The sequence below is a fragment of the Anser anser genome, assembly GCF_964211835.1.
Source record: "Anser anser genome assembly, chromosome: 3".
NCBI classification, from domain to species: Eukaryota; Metazoa; Chordata; class Aves; order Anseriformes; family Anatidae; genus Anser; species Anser anser.
The window spans coordinates 109,473,382-109,489,753 of record NC_139722.1 but is presented as its reverse complement, the minus strand read 5'-3'; the positions used below and the strand labels follow the sequence as shown (position 1 = coordinate 109,489,753).

The 16,372-nt window shown below is 48.6% G+C and overlaps 1 protein-coding gene and 1 long non-coding RNA gene across 8 annotated transcripts in view; both read right to left on the bottom strand.

Annotated features, from left to right (window-relative positions):
- SLC8A1 (solute carrier family 8 member A1) overlaps positions 1 to 16,372 on the bottom strand; it is a 108,587-nt gene that overhangs the window by 38,163 nt on the left and 54,052 nt on the right. The gene's annotated exons all lie outside the window — the stretch shown is intronic.
- LOC310897972 overlaps positions 4,143 to 16,372 on the bottom strand; it is a 32,136-nt gene continuing 19,906 nt past the window's right edge. Inside the window, exon 2 of the long non-coding RNA XR_014582864.1 lies at positions 4,143 to 16,372. This exon is cut by the window's right edge and continues 14,937 nt beyond it. This is a non-coding gene — a long non-coding RNA (uncharacterized lncRNA).

Genomic DNA, 16,372 nt, shown 5'->3' with positions numbered 1-16,372 from the left:
GAATGCCAGCCCAAACCCATCTCTGTGGGGTCAGTTGGCTTGTTGGAAGATCCCAGCACGAGCGAGCTGTGGGTATTTGAATGCTTTGGTTGCCAAAGTGGTGCTCAGCAGCAGGGTACCGGGGTGGGAGGCGGTGGGACCATGCAGAGACGCGTTGCCTTCCCCATCCTCCTGACCCTGCAGCCTTCTCACGTGCTCAAGCAAGCACCCTTACAACATCACACCGTGCTCTTGGTGGTGTGATGGCAGCAGCGCTGCACAGAGAAGCTGCATGCATAGGGAGCTACGCTTGCATCAGGCTCTGGCTTAGTAATTCATCCTCTGATTTTGGACAACATCCTACAAGAAGTGATGAATCGCCCCACGCTCCACGGGTGTTCACATGTGAGCACCAGACAAAAGGATGCCTTGCCTCCATGCCTCTGAAACCTCTCGGAGATAAAGAAGTAAAGGCGGGAGACCTCAGGAAAGCAGCAGGAGCTCTCGGAGGAGCCAAGGGACGGATTAGTTTGCATAATTCATTCCCGCACTTCAAGGGGAGGCTCAGGAGCCAAGGTCTCCTCTTGCTGAAGTTGCTCTCCGCCGTCAGTGTGCAGCGGAGACGCGATCAATCACGGCTGCTGCAGCTCCCCGGTGACATTTCTAAGTGCTCCTCTGAGCGGAGATGAATTAGAGATGGTCGCAGCGCAACCGGGGGGTGCCCAGGTCTCCCTCCTGGGCTCCATCCTTGCTCTCCTCCAGACTACGCTTCCCAAGACAGATGGGATCAAGGCGATACAGCTTGTACAGAGCGGCACCGATCCTGCTAACAAGCTATTAACAAGAGGTGCTTTCGGACTGTACCACTTTTAACAGGAGACTGACAACTGCAGAGTAAATCACCTAAAGCAGATAAAACCCAAGTGTTCCTCCGTATGCACAAAGTCATGGGGCAGCGCTCCGAAGGCAAGCCAGATGCTGGAAAATGCAGCCCTGTGGTGTGACCCAGGACACACTGCCTCTACCTTCACCTTTGCCTGACTCAGTTTCCCCTGTCTGTACAACAGCATGATATGAAAGGCTTTGTGAAGTGCCTAGGGACCTCTGGGCTATATAAGACCACAGATATTGCTTTGAATTTCTGAGCTACTGCACATTTACACTGATGGCTTCCTCGGGATGAGTACAGGAGGCAGACAGCAGTATGGCCAGTTGGGATTTGGCCCTCAGAGCCTAAACGTGCCCTGAATTTCCTGTGTGCCCAATTCCTCCCTGTCGGTAGCAGCTGCCCTCCGTCAGCAAGGAGAAATCCTCCGCCAGGCTTGTCTCCATGCACAGCGAGCTCCCGGGGGCTGCAGCCTCTCCTTGCTCCCTGCTCGTCCAACCGTCTCCATCTCGAGAAGAAAGCCTCCAGCTGCACAGCCTTCCCTCTCAGCTCTCCTCGGAGCCTCAGCTCCTGCAACAAAGGGCCTGGAGAGCTGCCTGTGTCCTTTGTTCCTGCCGAGGGCAAGGACTGCTCCCTCCTGGAAGCGCCTGCTCATGGCAGTACTTCTCCGGGGGGGCCACACTCCCCAGTGCCAGGCACAGCTCCTAGCTGCAGCTACTTAGCTACTTTTTTTTTTTTTATTTTTTCTAAACTGGATTGCTATTTTTGTCTTCTGCAGATCTCAGGACCTTCCGCTCAGCCCAAGGAGCCGTCAGTCTGCTGGGCAGCTGTTGGCACATCTGGGAAGGACGGACGGAGCCCGTGGGCTTGAGCAGCCCTGGGATGGCACAGCTTGGACGTGGTGCCCTCCGTCACCCACTGCATCCACTCCCCCAGCAGCTTGAGGGGACCTTTATTTGTCACCAGCGTTACCAGGGCCACAAACCTGGCACACGGCCGCGGCACGGAGAACTAAAAATACACCACTCTCAGCACGGCCCTGGGAAAGAGCGGGATTCCCATGGCACAGCCAAAAAAGCAGGGAGCACAGCGGCACCAGGGCTGCCACGCAAACCTGCCTTCACCCTGGGGCTGGGGGCATGCAGACAGGGGGCCTATAGGAGTGTGTTCTATAGGACCAGGGAGGTACAACGTGTTTGAGATGGGGAGCAAACTGGGGAGAGGGAAGCCTTGGGGATGTCTTCCAGGAAGAACAGACAGCTCCGCTCTCAGCTCGGATCAAGGGGCGAGTCATTGCTGAGCCACAGAGTGAGCCACTGAGCAAGGAAGAGAAAGGGATGACATCTATCAAATAGATGGTGATGATGCTGCTAACTGGGGCAAAGGACTCGAGTTGGTCTCTCCAGAGGAAGCAGGGGCAGGGGTCACAGGCGGTGGCATTTTGGAGAATGCACACTCATTGCCCAGCCGTTGGGTAGGCATGAGGGCGTCTGCACTGGCCAAGCCTTACTTTGTTCAGAGGCAATGTTCTTGCCAATCTGAGCAATGCAGGATGATGTAAGTGTATCATCCATTATTGCTATTTTCATTTTTGACACATGGAAAAATTAATTTTCTTTTAAAAAGTGATGTATGAAGAACCCAGATTTGCCTGAATAATATATGAACCTCTAATCTGGCTGTTACCCTTTGTCTGAAGCATTAACACTAGCAAAAGGCAATTTAGGATGATTGCTTTTAAGTTGTAAAGCCAATGTTCAATTAGAGCATGAAATGAAAGACTTATCACTAGTACTGGCACAAAGATTTATTCTCAAAGTATTTCCTTTCAGCCATAAAGATGCTGGTTTTGTTGAAAGTGACACGTTTAGAACAAGCCACTCTTGTCTAATGTTACTATGAAAAGTGGTTTGGAATCAAACATTTTTTCTATTTAGGATAATGAGAGCGTTTTGTTAAAAATTTCAACATTGCACTTTGAATTTCACCTACTGAGTTCAGTCTGAGGAGAATCCCATTGCCATGGTGGGTGTGCAGGCTGGAGGGGATATTGTTCACCTTCTGCTAGGGTGGAAGTGGTGGGAGCTGCGCTGATACCATGAGTGCTTTAATGACCAAACAGAGCCCCCAGCAAACTGCCAGGTGTTTTACAATGGCAATTCCCATTTTGTTTGCTCCTTTGGACGGCCAGTATACCAGGCTTTCTAGTGAGCTCTCAGAGGTGTCATGGGGAGGGAAGATGCAGCAACTTCAGCAGGAAAAACCACATGCAACACGTGGGGCTCCACTGGGGAAATGAAAGAGAAAGCATTGACAAACTGCCTGCTGGTATGTCGGGTTGTTACATATCACACAGGGCTCTAGAAGTGATTACTTTGTCCTGGATATTGCTCATTTTCTGTCCTGCCAGCCCCCTGGGCCCCTGCATCCATTCAGTCCCATGCTGCCCAAACGAAAGCACCGCATGGTCGAGCCACTGGACACAGACTTGGGGGCTTGCCCTGGGCTATGCATAGAGAGTGACTGCTGCTGAAATAACAACAACAAAAAAAGAGCATTTTGGTGCTTGCTGTGCCTAGAAATAGCTGGAGCGCAGCAATGTGGACGAGAAAGCCCCAAGCGACATGTTGGGGGGCAGTGGTGATCCGCCTGGTCCCCAGGAAGCTCGCCAGTACGCCTTGTTCCCACTCAGCACTATTAATTTGGCTGAGCAGCCAGAAGTGGTGAGCTGTCTGCGCAGAGCCCTGCGCTGAATAATAAGCCCCGACGTCGAGACGCGAGGCATGGCCAGGGTGAAGCGGCCAGGGCGCTCTGCCAGCTGCCCCTCACTGCCCCGCCGTGCCGTGCCAGAGGTCTGGCACTGCCATGCTCCTCTCCCCTCCAAAACACATCGCTGTCTGCTGGTTTCTTCCATGGAAACAACATGCATGCGAGCGATAACCCACAGGTCAGCTCTCTGCCAGTGTAAAATGTCCAAATTCATCATGCTCAGTGGACAGGCACTGATTTTACACAAGGCAAGGGCCTAGGCCTGAATCACTACCAGGATCCTTTCCTTTTGGAAGTGAAGTTGGTCTGCTGTGCTTGGGTTGGCAGCGGTTTAGCTTAACGCTATCATACCGCTAGGATTTGGAAAGAGGAGGTGAAGCAAGCCAAGCGGGTATCTGCAATCAATCTGTGCCTGGAATGGACTGAAAATGAGCAACACAGCCCGATTTGGTCTTAGGGTGCTGGTCTGGAAATCGCAGGGAAAAGATTAAAGGAGGACAAGGACATAATATCTCCAAGGGGAATTTATTCCCATAACAGAAATCACTGAGTTCATTTATACAGAACTATTTCTCAAGGCTGTAGCGATTATCACCTCACTGAGATATTTTCCAGCTGCACTTTTCAGAGGTCTGGATGGATCAGAATTACACCTTGGTGCTGGGCAGCTTCTGGCAAAAGTTTATATTGCATCAAGAAATGGAAAAAAGTACTAGAAAGTTTCTCGCAATGAGAACATTTGTCACTAAGATGTTTCACGGAATAAACCCTGGGCATGGGACCAAGAGAAGTAATTGGACTGGCCTTGCTCCATGTTTAAGATACTTGTCTTGGGCGTTTGAAATATGAAAAGAATATCAGGTCTTTCTTCCAGAGAGTGGGGAAGAGAGGGGCTGATGGCATTTGTTTCTCAGGCTTTGAAGGCTCACATATCCTAAAGCTGCTGAGGACGCAGCGACAAGGAGCTGACAAGCCGGTAGATAAGTGCATGATGTGTAAAGGCAGCTGAAAGCTGACTTCCACGCTGGGAAACAGTTGTTCTTACCTGCTTGCTCTGAGTTACGGCTCACTGTTGAGAAAGGCTCACTGCTGCGATAGAAGGAGATGTTACCAGCAGAGCAGGCTCCCTGCAGTGGCCAATGCATCCTCCCACCTAAACCCTGCTGTTTAGGGGTTTAGCCTTTTTAACCAGGTTTAGGGGGTTTAACCTTTTTAACCAGGCTGCCAGATTTGCCCTCCCAGTTGGTTCAGCAGGGCCTCAAGGGGTGACAAACCACGCTCCTGATGGCACAGGGATGAGCCTGAAGATGGATGGAGCAACCAAGCAAGGCCAATGTCACCCCATGTTGGGCACAGCCCCCTCAAAATACTGCTAGCAGCCTGTCCTGCCTCAGCTATCTCCCTGCTGACCACGGATGAGAGGTTTTGAAGAACACCACGGCTTTACAGGCAGCACTGAACCTTGCACCCTGCCCTTCAAACTCCGTGTGCAGTCCCAGCTCTGAGAAATGCCTCATCACAAGCTCAACGAAAGTGAGCCTGGACGTTGCAGCCAACGTCACCCTCTCTGGCATGGGAGGGATGAAAACCTGCTGTGTATTGCTGGCCTGAAAGCCCTGAAATGCCTGTTGCCAGAACAGGCAGGAGCAGCCCGGCGTGCCACATGGGAGTCACACTGCAGCACGCGGTGACGCTAGCCTGGGAGTTGTGCAAGGACACTGTCTCCAGAGAGGCACCTCTCTGCGTGCCTATGGCCCAGGAGAGACGACAGAGATGTTTCCAGCATGCCTTTTGTTGGCTGCTCCTCTGGGCCATCCATATGCCACCTCGGTCCCAGAGGAGCTGCTGAGGCGAGGACAAAGCCCAGCTCTTTACACACAACCCCCTTCCCGAATTCCTGAGAGCTTCTGAGGGATGCTGTAAGGATCAGCATATTAAAGACCGCACCTCATTGATGCTGCATTGCCAGGTAGGCAAGTCCTCAAGCACAGATAAATTGCCTAGCTTCTGGAAGTAATTAGAGGGTATATAAGCCCTGTTTTCAGCCCAGATAGTAGAGGCCACAGGCCTCAGCCCACGAGGCTGCAACTGCACAAACCCTCTGCCTCCTGAACAGTACCAGCAAGCTGAGGAGGATGGGTTTACACGATATTTTTTTGCCAACAGAAGGTCCGCCATCAATATTTAAAGCTGAATGAGTCTCAAGAGTAGAGATGAAGAGCCCTTCATAAGGCAGCATCCATCATTTTGGTTTTTAATTTTGCGCTTGCTCACTTGCCGCACAGCATTATATGCACATCGGATAAATGAATAACAGATAAATAATTCACCAAGTTGCTCAACCTCTTGATTCTCCCGATCATCACTGAGCTTGGGCATCCTGCACAGGGATCTTGCCCCCCACGATGGGTTTCAGGGGGCAGTACATTGCATTATTCACATTGATACATTACTCAAGGCTTCCAAAATAACCCTGCTAACTGCAGGTGCCCAGCTGGATCTGCAGAGGCACATCAACGACGCTTGTCCTATCGATGCCTCTCGGAAGCTCTGAGGACTTCCAGCAGCCCCTGAGCCACGTCCCTGCTCTCTCAGCCCATGCAGCCAGCCCTGGACTCCCATCCTGGCATCCCCAGCAGTTAAGGGGGATGTCAGCAATAGTAGTAAGGAGGGTTTGGCATGTTACATGGACGCAGTCAGAACTGCAGTTTCAATGGCAGGCAGCACACACAGAAAAAGGCAATTTCCTGCATCAGAGGTTTTCTGTGGTTGTTTCTGAAGAGCTGCACTGCTGTGCTGCACATTCAGCGCTGCAGGATCATTTGCTGCAGCACCCAGAGCCCTTGTCTGTAATAAATACTTCCACCCTGTTTCACCCAGACAACAATAACCTCTCCCAGTGCTCAGCTGTGCCCTGATGTCCTGCCTTTGGCTTGAGAGGGGGGTTACTCCAGGGTCAGAAAGGCTCCACCTGCCTGTGTTCACTGCGTGCTGCCTTTCCCACAGCAGAGCTGCTGAGCTCCTCGGGAGAACCTCGCTCCCAGGCCCCACACCAGGATTTATGTCACCATTTACGGTGACAAATTGTAAACCACCTCCCCGGTTTTGGTGCAAAGAGCGTAGCTCTTCCTGCTGGAAAATGCTGCGTGCACAAGAGCTGAGTTTTCCCAGCAGCAATCGGCAGGCTCTGAACCTCTCTAAAGCAGCTTGTTTTGTGCTGATGGCTTTACAGCTACGGCAGGACTTCTGCAGCCTCTGTCCCCAGAGGGCTAAGCAGGCAGTGCCACCTGCTCCGGTGCAATCCCAGCCACTCTCCGCCTGCAGAAGTGCTGATCTGACGTGATGGCCACAATCCAGGTTTGCTCTGACTTCAGACCTGGATTGTGAGACGCCACCTCACAGCTTTGTGCATTCCTGGGTCACTCCAGGCTGCTGAGACGTGGGAGCTCAGCAGCTCCATCTGATCAGGGCCGGCCAGTGAGACACGGCATGTCTTAAAGCTAAGGAACCAGACCCTGCTCACCCAAGCGGTGGCAGGTACCACCAAACCACCCCACCAGGAAAAGTCGTCACTGTTCAAGTCCTGGGAGCCAGAACTAGCTGCAAAGGTGCCACGCAACTCCAATTTTGGTGACGGTTTACGCAGAGCTGAAATACCCAAGGGCTCCGCGCTAAGGTGAGGAGCAAGCTGGCATGGCAGCAAGAGGGGATGATCTCTCAAAGCCTGGTACAGCCTGGCTCTGAAACGCCAATGGTCACAACATCAGGAAGCCCTGTGCAGGCTCAGGGCTTTGTAAGCCTTCTGTTAATTTGACAGAATTAATACTGTCAAATACTGTTTGTACTTCGTACTGGAGTAAAAGGGGGTACAAGCAGAGATTGGGGCAGTTTACTCCTGTTCCCTGTGCCCCCCGCCATGCCCAGCTCCATGAAGAGAAAGGAGAGCCCAGCATCAAAGCAGAAGGTGACCAAATCCCTCTGCCTCTCCTGTTCATTTTGTGTTGACCTTTAATAATTGCAGAAGGGGAAATGGGCTGGTCAGTTTGCATTAGAAATTCACTCAAGTGTCTGGTGTTTTCTCTGGCTTATCAAATCCAAGCCGCTTGGATGAGCCCAGTGAGCAATTAGTGCTACAACCTACAGCCAGAAACTTCAGAAGCCCATTTGCATATAGTTAGGAAGGGAAATGTTGATTAATTTGTTCTGATACACTCCATTAAAAAAAAAATAAAAAAATAAAAAAAAAGCTCCAATAGCACCAGGGAGCTCAGGCAGATATAAATTGCTTTGCTCAAGATTGTAAATATTGCATCCATGCCTCCCTGTGTGTTTTAAAGACATCTTCATGGGCTATGCCTGTGTGGAAGAGATTTGTATTAATATTTTACCAAGGAATGCATATTTCATCTGTGAGGTGCTTGCGAGGGAGTGATTTTTTATTTTGAAAAGCTTCTTCAACTGTGAGGAGATCAAATGTGGATGATACACAGACATGCAACTGCAATAAGCCAGGATGCTGCAGCTGCCCTGAGATGTGATTAGAAATGCACAGGACAGGAGGAAAAAAAAAAAAAAAAAAGGAAAAAAAAAGCAAAACCCAAGGAGAACAAAAAAGATGGAGCAGACAATGCCTCAGTGATGAAGGAAATAAGGCATAAGCACAGCACTGAGCCTTGAGCTTCTCATCACATCCCCCCAAGGCAGGATGACAGAACTGTAAGGCACCTGGACCAGCTGATGGCCTCTTGTGCAACATTAGCAGCCGATATCACATTTTCTTTTTTCCTCTAAGGCAGGCAGCTTCAAACTTCAATTAAATTTTTGACCCTCAGGGGGTGGATTCAAGCTTCCTGTCCTCACAGAATGATCTTCACAGACCACTGAGAAATTACCTGTAGACTGTCACAAGTTGCAAGTGTTGGTGCTGAGCACAGGATATTTTTTTTTGCAGGATTTTGTTTGTGGGACTCTGTGTGGTGCTAGGTGATGATACCCAAAGGTATGGTCTCCTTGAGCTTGGAGGCTATGGTAAAGTCTACATTTTTCTTAAAACATAACCAAGTTTCACACACTTGCAGAAAAACTGAAGGTGTGAACCAGGTACAACCTAACAGCCCCAATGGCCAATACAGAAGAGTCCCTAATTACAGCTCTTGTCACCAAACCAGCTGTCCTGTGAAGGAACACTTGGACCCAGGAATTTTCTTGTGGAACCAGGTCTGCTTGAGTTGGTATTCCCACCCTGAGCTGTGAAAGCCAGCTCTCAGGCAGGTTACCTTCCTCCTGAAGCTCCTTGTGGCAGTGGGCTGCAGCTCCATGTGCTCAGCTGCCTGCAGAACCAGCTCACAGGAACACCAACAGCATCTTTTCGCAGGTGACAAGTAATAGGATGAGAGAAAATGGTCTCAAGTTGCATCAGGGGAGGTCTAGATCGGACACTGGGAAGAATTTCTTCACAGAGAGGGTGGTCAATCATTGAAATGGGCTGCCCAAGGAAGTGGTGGAGTCCTCATCACTGGAGGTATTTAAGGCATGTGTGGATGTGGCACTACGGGACATGGTTTAGTGATGGGACTTGATGGGTGAGGTTTGTGGTTGGACTTGAAGATCCTGAAGGTGTTTTTCAGCCTAGATGATTCTGTGCTTCGTTGTTTCTACAATCACCCACAGTAAAGATGACACCCTGGTGCAGGAGGGTGACAAAACCACACGAGACCCTCCCATGGCTGCAGCTGCAAACCTGAGCTGCAGGGCTAGGAGACAAAGTGGACCACTCTGTTCAACCAGCAGCATTTTAGGGGGGAAGTTAGGAAGACAGATTGAAAGATGTGCCTTGTAAAGATCTGGCAACATTTAAAATCTATCTTGAAGAATTTCCTCAATTTTTTTTGTGAGTTGAGCTCTGCTGATCTAAATCCAGTTCAGCTACACTTCCTCAAACACGTCTGCTCTGTATTCAGCCTGGTTTAGCTCTGCACAAAATCTGGCCTTGTATCCTTGGGAAACGTAGCCCGCCATGAAGATGGGAAGAAGCACCTGAAGGATAACAATTCTGTGTAAAACACGGCGAGTTCAGTCCAGGTGCTTGAAGGGTGCAAAATCCACGTGCAGAGAGACAGCTGAGAGAGCTGAGGATGTTCTGCCTGGAGAAGAGAAGGCCCTGGGGAGACCTTATAGTGGCCTTCCAGTGCCTAAAGGGGGCCTGCATGAAAAGCTGGGGAGGGACTCCTTATTGGGGAGTGTACTGATAGGACAAGGGGTAAGAGTTTTAAACCAGAAGAGGGTAGGTTTAGGTATAAGGTAGAAATTTTTCACTATGACGCTGGTCAGGCTGAACAGGTTGAATGGGGCTTTGAGCACCCTGGTCTAGTGGAAGGTGTCCCTGCCCATGGCAGGGGGGTGGAAACTTTATGATCCGTAAGGTCCCTTCCAACCCAAGCCATCCTATGATTCTGTGACATCTCAACACACCATCTGGAGAAGTTAAAGGGGCTGGGGCTGCATACCAGCTGTGAGCATGAAAGGCCTCACAGGGTACAATGCCCCCAGGCCAGAGGAGGTGGGTAGGCCACAGCAGGGCTTGTAGGGAGCTGCCCTCACCTCTGTACCACATCACCCCCAGCTTGTCTGGAGCAAAGAAACCCTTCGGCACATCCTGCATCTGTCGGACAGCTCTGCCCCCTCCCCGACACTGATTTACGGTCTTCTTGTCCAGCTGCCAGAGGAGCCCTTTATACCAGATAACTTTTATCTCAAAATAAGCCCTGGAAAAATACCACAGGCTTTATTTGTCATTTGCTCTGGGAAAGTTTTGAGCTAATAAATAAAGCTAAGTTATTTTAAAGAGCAGCAGCTTTCCTGAAAACTTAAACTCAGGGCTCTGACAGATACAACAATACCTCCATTGCCTAAACACCCGTAACCTCAGTTCCTGCAAAATTAGGTTTCTTAGGCTGCAAAGAACAAAACTTTGCAAATCAAATTGCTTCATACTCATGTAATTAGCAATTATCTCCTTGGTGGAAAATGATTCCCCCACACAATATTTGGGTGAATCATACCCAAGTATTTTTTTTCTTTTTTTTTCTTTCCTTTTTTGTTGGCATGTGCACTCACACAAACATAGAGGCACATAGGGATCTTGGCCAAGTTTCCCCCTCCTGTTTTTTAATGTCCTTCGTTTCAGTACAATTCAGACCAGACGTCTCAGATCTTAAGCCACAGGAGATTTCCAAGTGCTAGTGTTGGTGCTAGCAGTCCCACTGCCTTACTGACGCTGAAAGAAAAGTCATGCATCGGTCAGGAATGTGGTCCTGCTCCCTGACGTGGTCAAGCCAGGACTCCTGAGGACGGCTGAAGAGTTTATGTGCAGTTTTACAGAGCTGTTTACAGTGCTTGGGTAAAGAGGTGAGAGCATAGCTTCCCCATGAAGGTATGGACATGCAAAAGGCCACACCATCATGCAGGAGAAGGACCCTCTGCCAGGGTTTTGCACCTTCATTTTTGCATGATAGATCAGAGCTGTCACATCCTCTGCTAGGAGTCGCTTTTGCTTCAGCCTCACTGAAGCAGCTGCTGTGTGAGACTTCCCTGTAGGAACAACCTCCATATTTCTCCTTATTCTCCTAGCCTTGTGGCAGCAGATGAAGCCTTTCATCACTCTCCCAGCTGGAGAAGTTGGCAGGATGATTAAAAAAGGAATGGACCTTGGTAAATTTGTCCAGTGATGTTGGCCAAGGTTAATTGAGTCCCCTTGCTCAGGATGCTAACACAAGCACTCATTGCAGCCATTAGAACAATGTATATGTATGCACATATCTATACTCTGGTGGCAACTTGTGGAGATTGGGGCTTCAAAGCCATTTAAACTCTTGAATTGGTTCAGCTCCTAAATCGTCAAGAAAAACACAAAAAGCTAGACCACGTGCTAGCATAAAATACACCTGCCTCCACCAGCCTTTGAAATACATAGCCTCAGGACTTTGCCCTGAAAGTGAGGATTATATAGACTTTGTATCTAATCCAGATGCCTTAGTCAACCCTCAAAGGCAAAATCCCTATGGTCCTGTGAAGCAGCATCGCCTATGTGCCCACAAGAGAAACACAGAGGGGTTCTTATTTTCTTTTTAGACCTGCTGAGGCAGGGACCTGTGGGAGCAGCTGAAAAACTGCCTGCCACCCAATGCAGAAAGTAAATGCAGCTCTGGCAGGCAGGGCTGGAGGGTGCTTGTAACAGGATCACTTTACATGCAGAGCTGTCCCCAGACCTCATTTGTCTGCAGACTGCACTGTCCCTTTCCTATGTCATTTCAATACATAGCTTGACCAGCCCAGCTCACTTTAGGATGCTGCCAGATTTTCTGCTTCCTGAAGTGAATGCTTCACTGAATACCTAGTGCTTTTCAGTGGGACTGGTCTCCCAGTTTGAAGGGAACTGTGACTATACTGAAACGCAGAAATTCTGAATTCCACCCCCAACACACACATTGCAATGCTGCTTTGGGATAAAAAAAGCTCATAGTCTGTTTTTATGTTCTCTTTCCCCTTTACACTATTTAGCATTGTTTCAGAATGGCTCAGTGACAGCATGCATGATACACTCCATTTCTCACAGCATAAAGCAGATTTTTATTTACAGAACCATTAAGAGAGCAGCTCCTCGTGCTGAATGAGATACCAGCCCTTGCTAGAGCAAAACACTCCCCCCCTTGCCTTGTCATCAGATAATTTGTCACAAAGAGACTCACTGAACATGAAGCTAGCTTAAACTTCTTGTGAAATCTTCATAAAATGAAGGAACCTGGATCCTCTCAAGGTGAGTCTAAAGCTGAAAGGCTACAACACAAGGCGAGCAAAGGCAGTAGCCCTCATCATGTTCACTGAAGGGGCTGCCACTCATCTTAATTAGGGTTGTATAACAGTGGCCTGCCATCTCTGCTGCATCACGTAAAACTTGCTGGTGTTGTTTCTGGCCTCCCTAAGGACTCTGAAAGATGCTGTCTACCCTCCTTTGCTGAGGGAGGCTATCTGGATCTGCAGTGGTGGAATCATTTCATGGCCCACCTGGAAAAGTAAGAGCTGGCCCATCAACAGCTTAACTGGCTTCAGCGGGCAGCAATGGTTTACACCCTGAAAAATGCTGGCTCTTTGCTCCCGGGAGGGTTACCAGAGGGGAATTGGATCTGCTTGCATGTTTGCTTATTTGGGTTTTGGAAAACGTGGCCTCAAGTCTAAGACTGGCCCAGTGCATCAAGCTGGGCAGCTGACCTGTGGGATGGATGGGCAGACGATGGTGCAACCTTGAGCCCTGGATCTGCTTAGCCTCATGAGCAATCTGGCAGAGCGATATCAGGCCTTAGATGTTTTGGCTTCCTCTCCTGCCTCCCTGCACAACAATTTCTAACAATTGCTTTTTCAATGTACAAAGTGGCTTTGTGCAGTAACTGGATTAAGTTTTGAGAGAGGGTGAGCCATCACTGGAGGCGTCTGGTGTCAGAGCAGGAAATTTGAGGATAAACATCTAAGAGCACTCTGTGGCAGCACTATCTGGTGTGTGGTTCAAACAGCTTCAACCTGGTCCAGGCCTCATGACATGGTGGCAATGACAGCCAGTGATCAATAGTTAAAGAGATCTGAGAGAGGTCAAGGCTTCAAAAATAGCTTGGAAGAGGAAAACAAGGAGGAAGAACAAATGGTCAGTTTTCATGAGGACATGCTCAACAGCAGGGTGTCATACAGTTGCATGGGAGGATATACAGGGCTTCATAAATTTTTTAAAATTTTGAGAAAAAAACAAAACAAAACATATACACATGCCCATCCCTCCATATACATGTATGTATACATACACATGCATATATACATATATATGCAGATTTGACTTAAGGTCAGAGAAGACTGTGAGAAACTTCAAAGGTACCCACAAAGGGCAAGGAAGTGGAAAGACAAAGTCTGCAGAAATTAATGCAAAGCAATGCACACACTGACGGAACAAAACAAAACAAAACAAAACAATAAAACCCTGCACCTTCATGCTCTACATTGCAAATAAGCTGTAACTGCTAGTGAAAAGCAGTCAGCCCAGTGAAGATCTCCTCTCTGAAAAGAAACCCTTGGACATGGAAACAGTGGATTGAAAAAAATAGCATCAAACCAGCATGATGCCATTTGGTAAATCCGCAGGGAGGGCACATATTCACTTTCTGTCATTCTGCCCCAAAAAGGGACAACAGCAGTACCAGGGTGACAGCTAATTAAGGGGTGTAGACATTTCCATAGGAAGACAGGCTGCACAGAGTGGATTTGTTTAGCTTAAAGATAAAGCAGTATATAAAAGGTCTGCCTGACACTTCTCATTTATCCTTCCTTAACAGAAGAGCAAGTGATCTCCTGGAAAAATTAAAAAGCAATGGATTTAAGAGCAACAAAAGGATTTTTCTATTCTTACTCAAAGCATGAAAAAGTGTGGCAATAACTGACAAAGTATTTTTGAGGTCAGCAGATTAGTAGGATTAAACAAAGAATTAGATGTTTAGGTGGCAAATGAAGTTACTTTAAATGCAAGTTTAGAAAAAAGCTTGGCTGTTGGGGTGCCCAATAAAAACTGAAAGCAAGCCAAGGTCTGGGAAACTCACCTGGCAGACTGTACCCAGAGTAAGGAGGAATTCCTCTGCTCATTTAGCAGAGGCTGATCTAACCCCAGTGGCCAACAGTTGAATTTGTTCTAAGAAAAGCCTGAGGAATCCAGATGCTGATTGAAATTTGTAAATCCATGCAAATAATTAAGAAAAAAAAATTGCTATGTCTGCAGACAGAAAAAAAAAGAAGTGTTGAATTTGCTGGATAAGGGGAATGACTGAATTTGCTTTCTCTGGTCCATGTAAGACTCAGCATAACCCTCTGAGGAGGGTTTCCCCTGGCTCCCAGTGGATAAGATTTCGACCGTCAGTGGTTTTTATCCTACGGCAGCCCTATTTCCCTATCCTCCCTCGCTGGATCGACTGCTCTCAACCTTGTGCTTCACGGCTGGGCATTTCAGCCAGAAGCGATTGGTTCAGAAAAGAAATTACTTGCAAGCTGCAGAGGGCAAGCAGGCAGCCCGTGGCGTGCTTACAGAGGTCACGTCTTCCTGGCCTTTCCTATGGGAAAGTGCTCTCTAAACCTGCTCACACCCATGTCCAGCAGGTTCAAAGCCTGAAGAAACAGTTTGCCGTAGTGGGGAAGTGTTTCCAGAGTAAAATAGCTTCATTTCTTAGCTCCATCTGCCCTTGGATACATCTATATTTTCCTCTCATGCCACAGAAGCATCATTAGACACCCAGCCACACTACCCCCTTGCTACAAAGTCCTGTAAGCGCTTGCAGAAAGAACAACAGACACCACAGCTGGCTCAGGGTTTCCCAGCAAGAAAAACTGAGTTTTGCCTGGTACAGAACAAGGGCATCCAGGGCTTGGGCATAGCCATTCCTGTCCAGCCACCCCGCTGGGGAAGAAATAATGCCTGTAACATGTCCCTGTGCAGGTCGGGGGGCCCAGGGAAGCCCCCTGCCTCTCCTCCCTTTAGGGCAGGAGCATCAGCTATAACTTTGCATCCCTAAGCACATCAACACGCATCGGACACGCTCTCCTAGAGCCCCAGCTGCTATTTCTGTCCTCGGGCTTGCAGTTCTTCCAGCGATGCTGCTGTGGTGTCCAATTAACTCATCAGTTGCAGCTCTCCGAGCTTTGCTGGTGCAAACTCTCAAATGCATAAATAATAAATAGGAAAATTAACATGTTGTCTCTGTTCCTCCACTCCTTTCAATTGCAAATGCGTCTGGTGCAGGCGCCTTGTTGTACACACGCACACGTGTGTGTACATGCACGCAGGGTAGCTAAGTGCCTGCGCTCCGGTTTGATTAATTCTGTGTTTGGTGAGGAGTTCAGTGGCAAGGCTGCACACACAGCTAGAAAACACTGGCTTTAATTGAAGCAATTTTCATTAATCTTGCTGCTTCTCTTTCTGCCTCACCAAAGAAAGAACTGAGGTTAATCAGGAAAAAAAAAAAAAAGGAGTCTCCTTTGCAGAGATGGTGGGAGTTCACAAAGGCCTGCGTTGGTTATTTTCCATATTCCCCCGGGGCCCATGTAGGAACAGACATTTAGTCCAAACTATATTACTTGGCTAACAAGATTTACAAGCAGTTTGAGATAATGCAATCATTTCCAAAATGAAGGAAAGGCATTCTCTAAAAAGTAAAGCTGGGAGGAGGGAGCCAAGGGCTCATTTTCTCAAAATCCATTATGTGCAGCCTGGGCTTTGCGTTTGTGAGAGTGTGTGTTGCTTTCAGGCTCTGAAGACTGATTTAAAGACCAGCTCTGTATATTCATCAGTAGCCTTTATCTGCAACGTCATTTTTCATCTTCATCTGGATTTTTCCCCTCCCTCTCTCTCCCATGAATCTTCCACAAGCAAACAACGAAATTGAATCAGGCTGCCCGGCCTCGCCTCACCGCTACTGTGTGTTACTCCACGCGCTGTCAGCAGCAATGCAAGAGCAGAGCATGCATCAACAGAAACAGAAATGCTTAGCTAATGCAATAACACCCTGGCAGACGGTTGCCTGCTTTGCAGCGTGTCAGATCCCCGGGGATCTGCTCCATATTCACCTGGAACCGTGGAGTAACACGATTAGCTCTCCAAAATGATCGATGGCCATCGAATCACAGAAAGCAGAGATGGAAAAGCCAACTGCATCA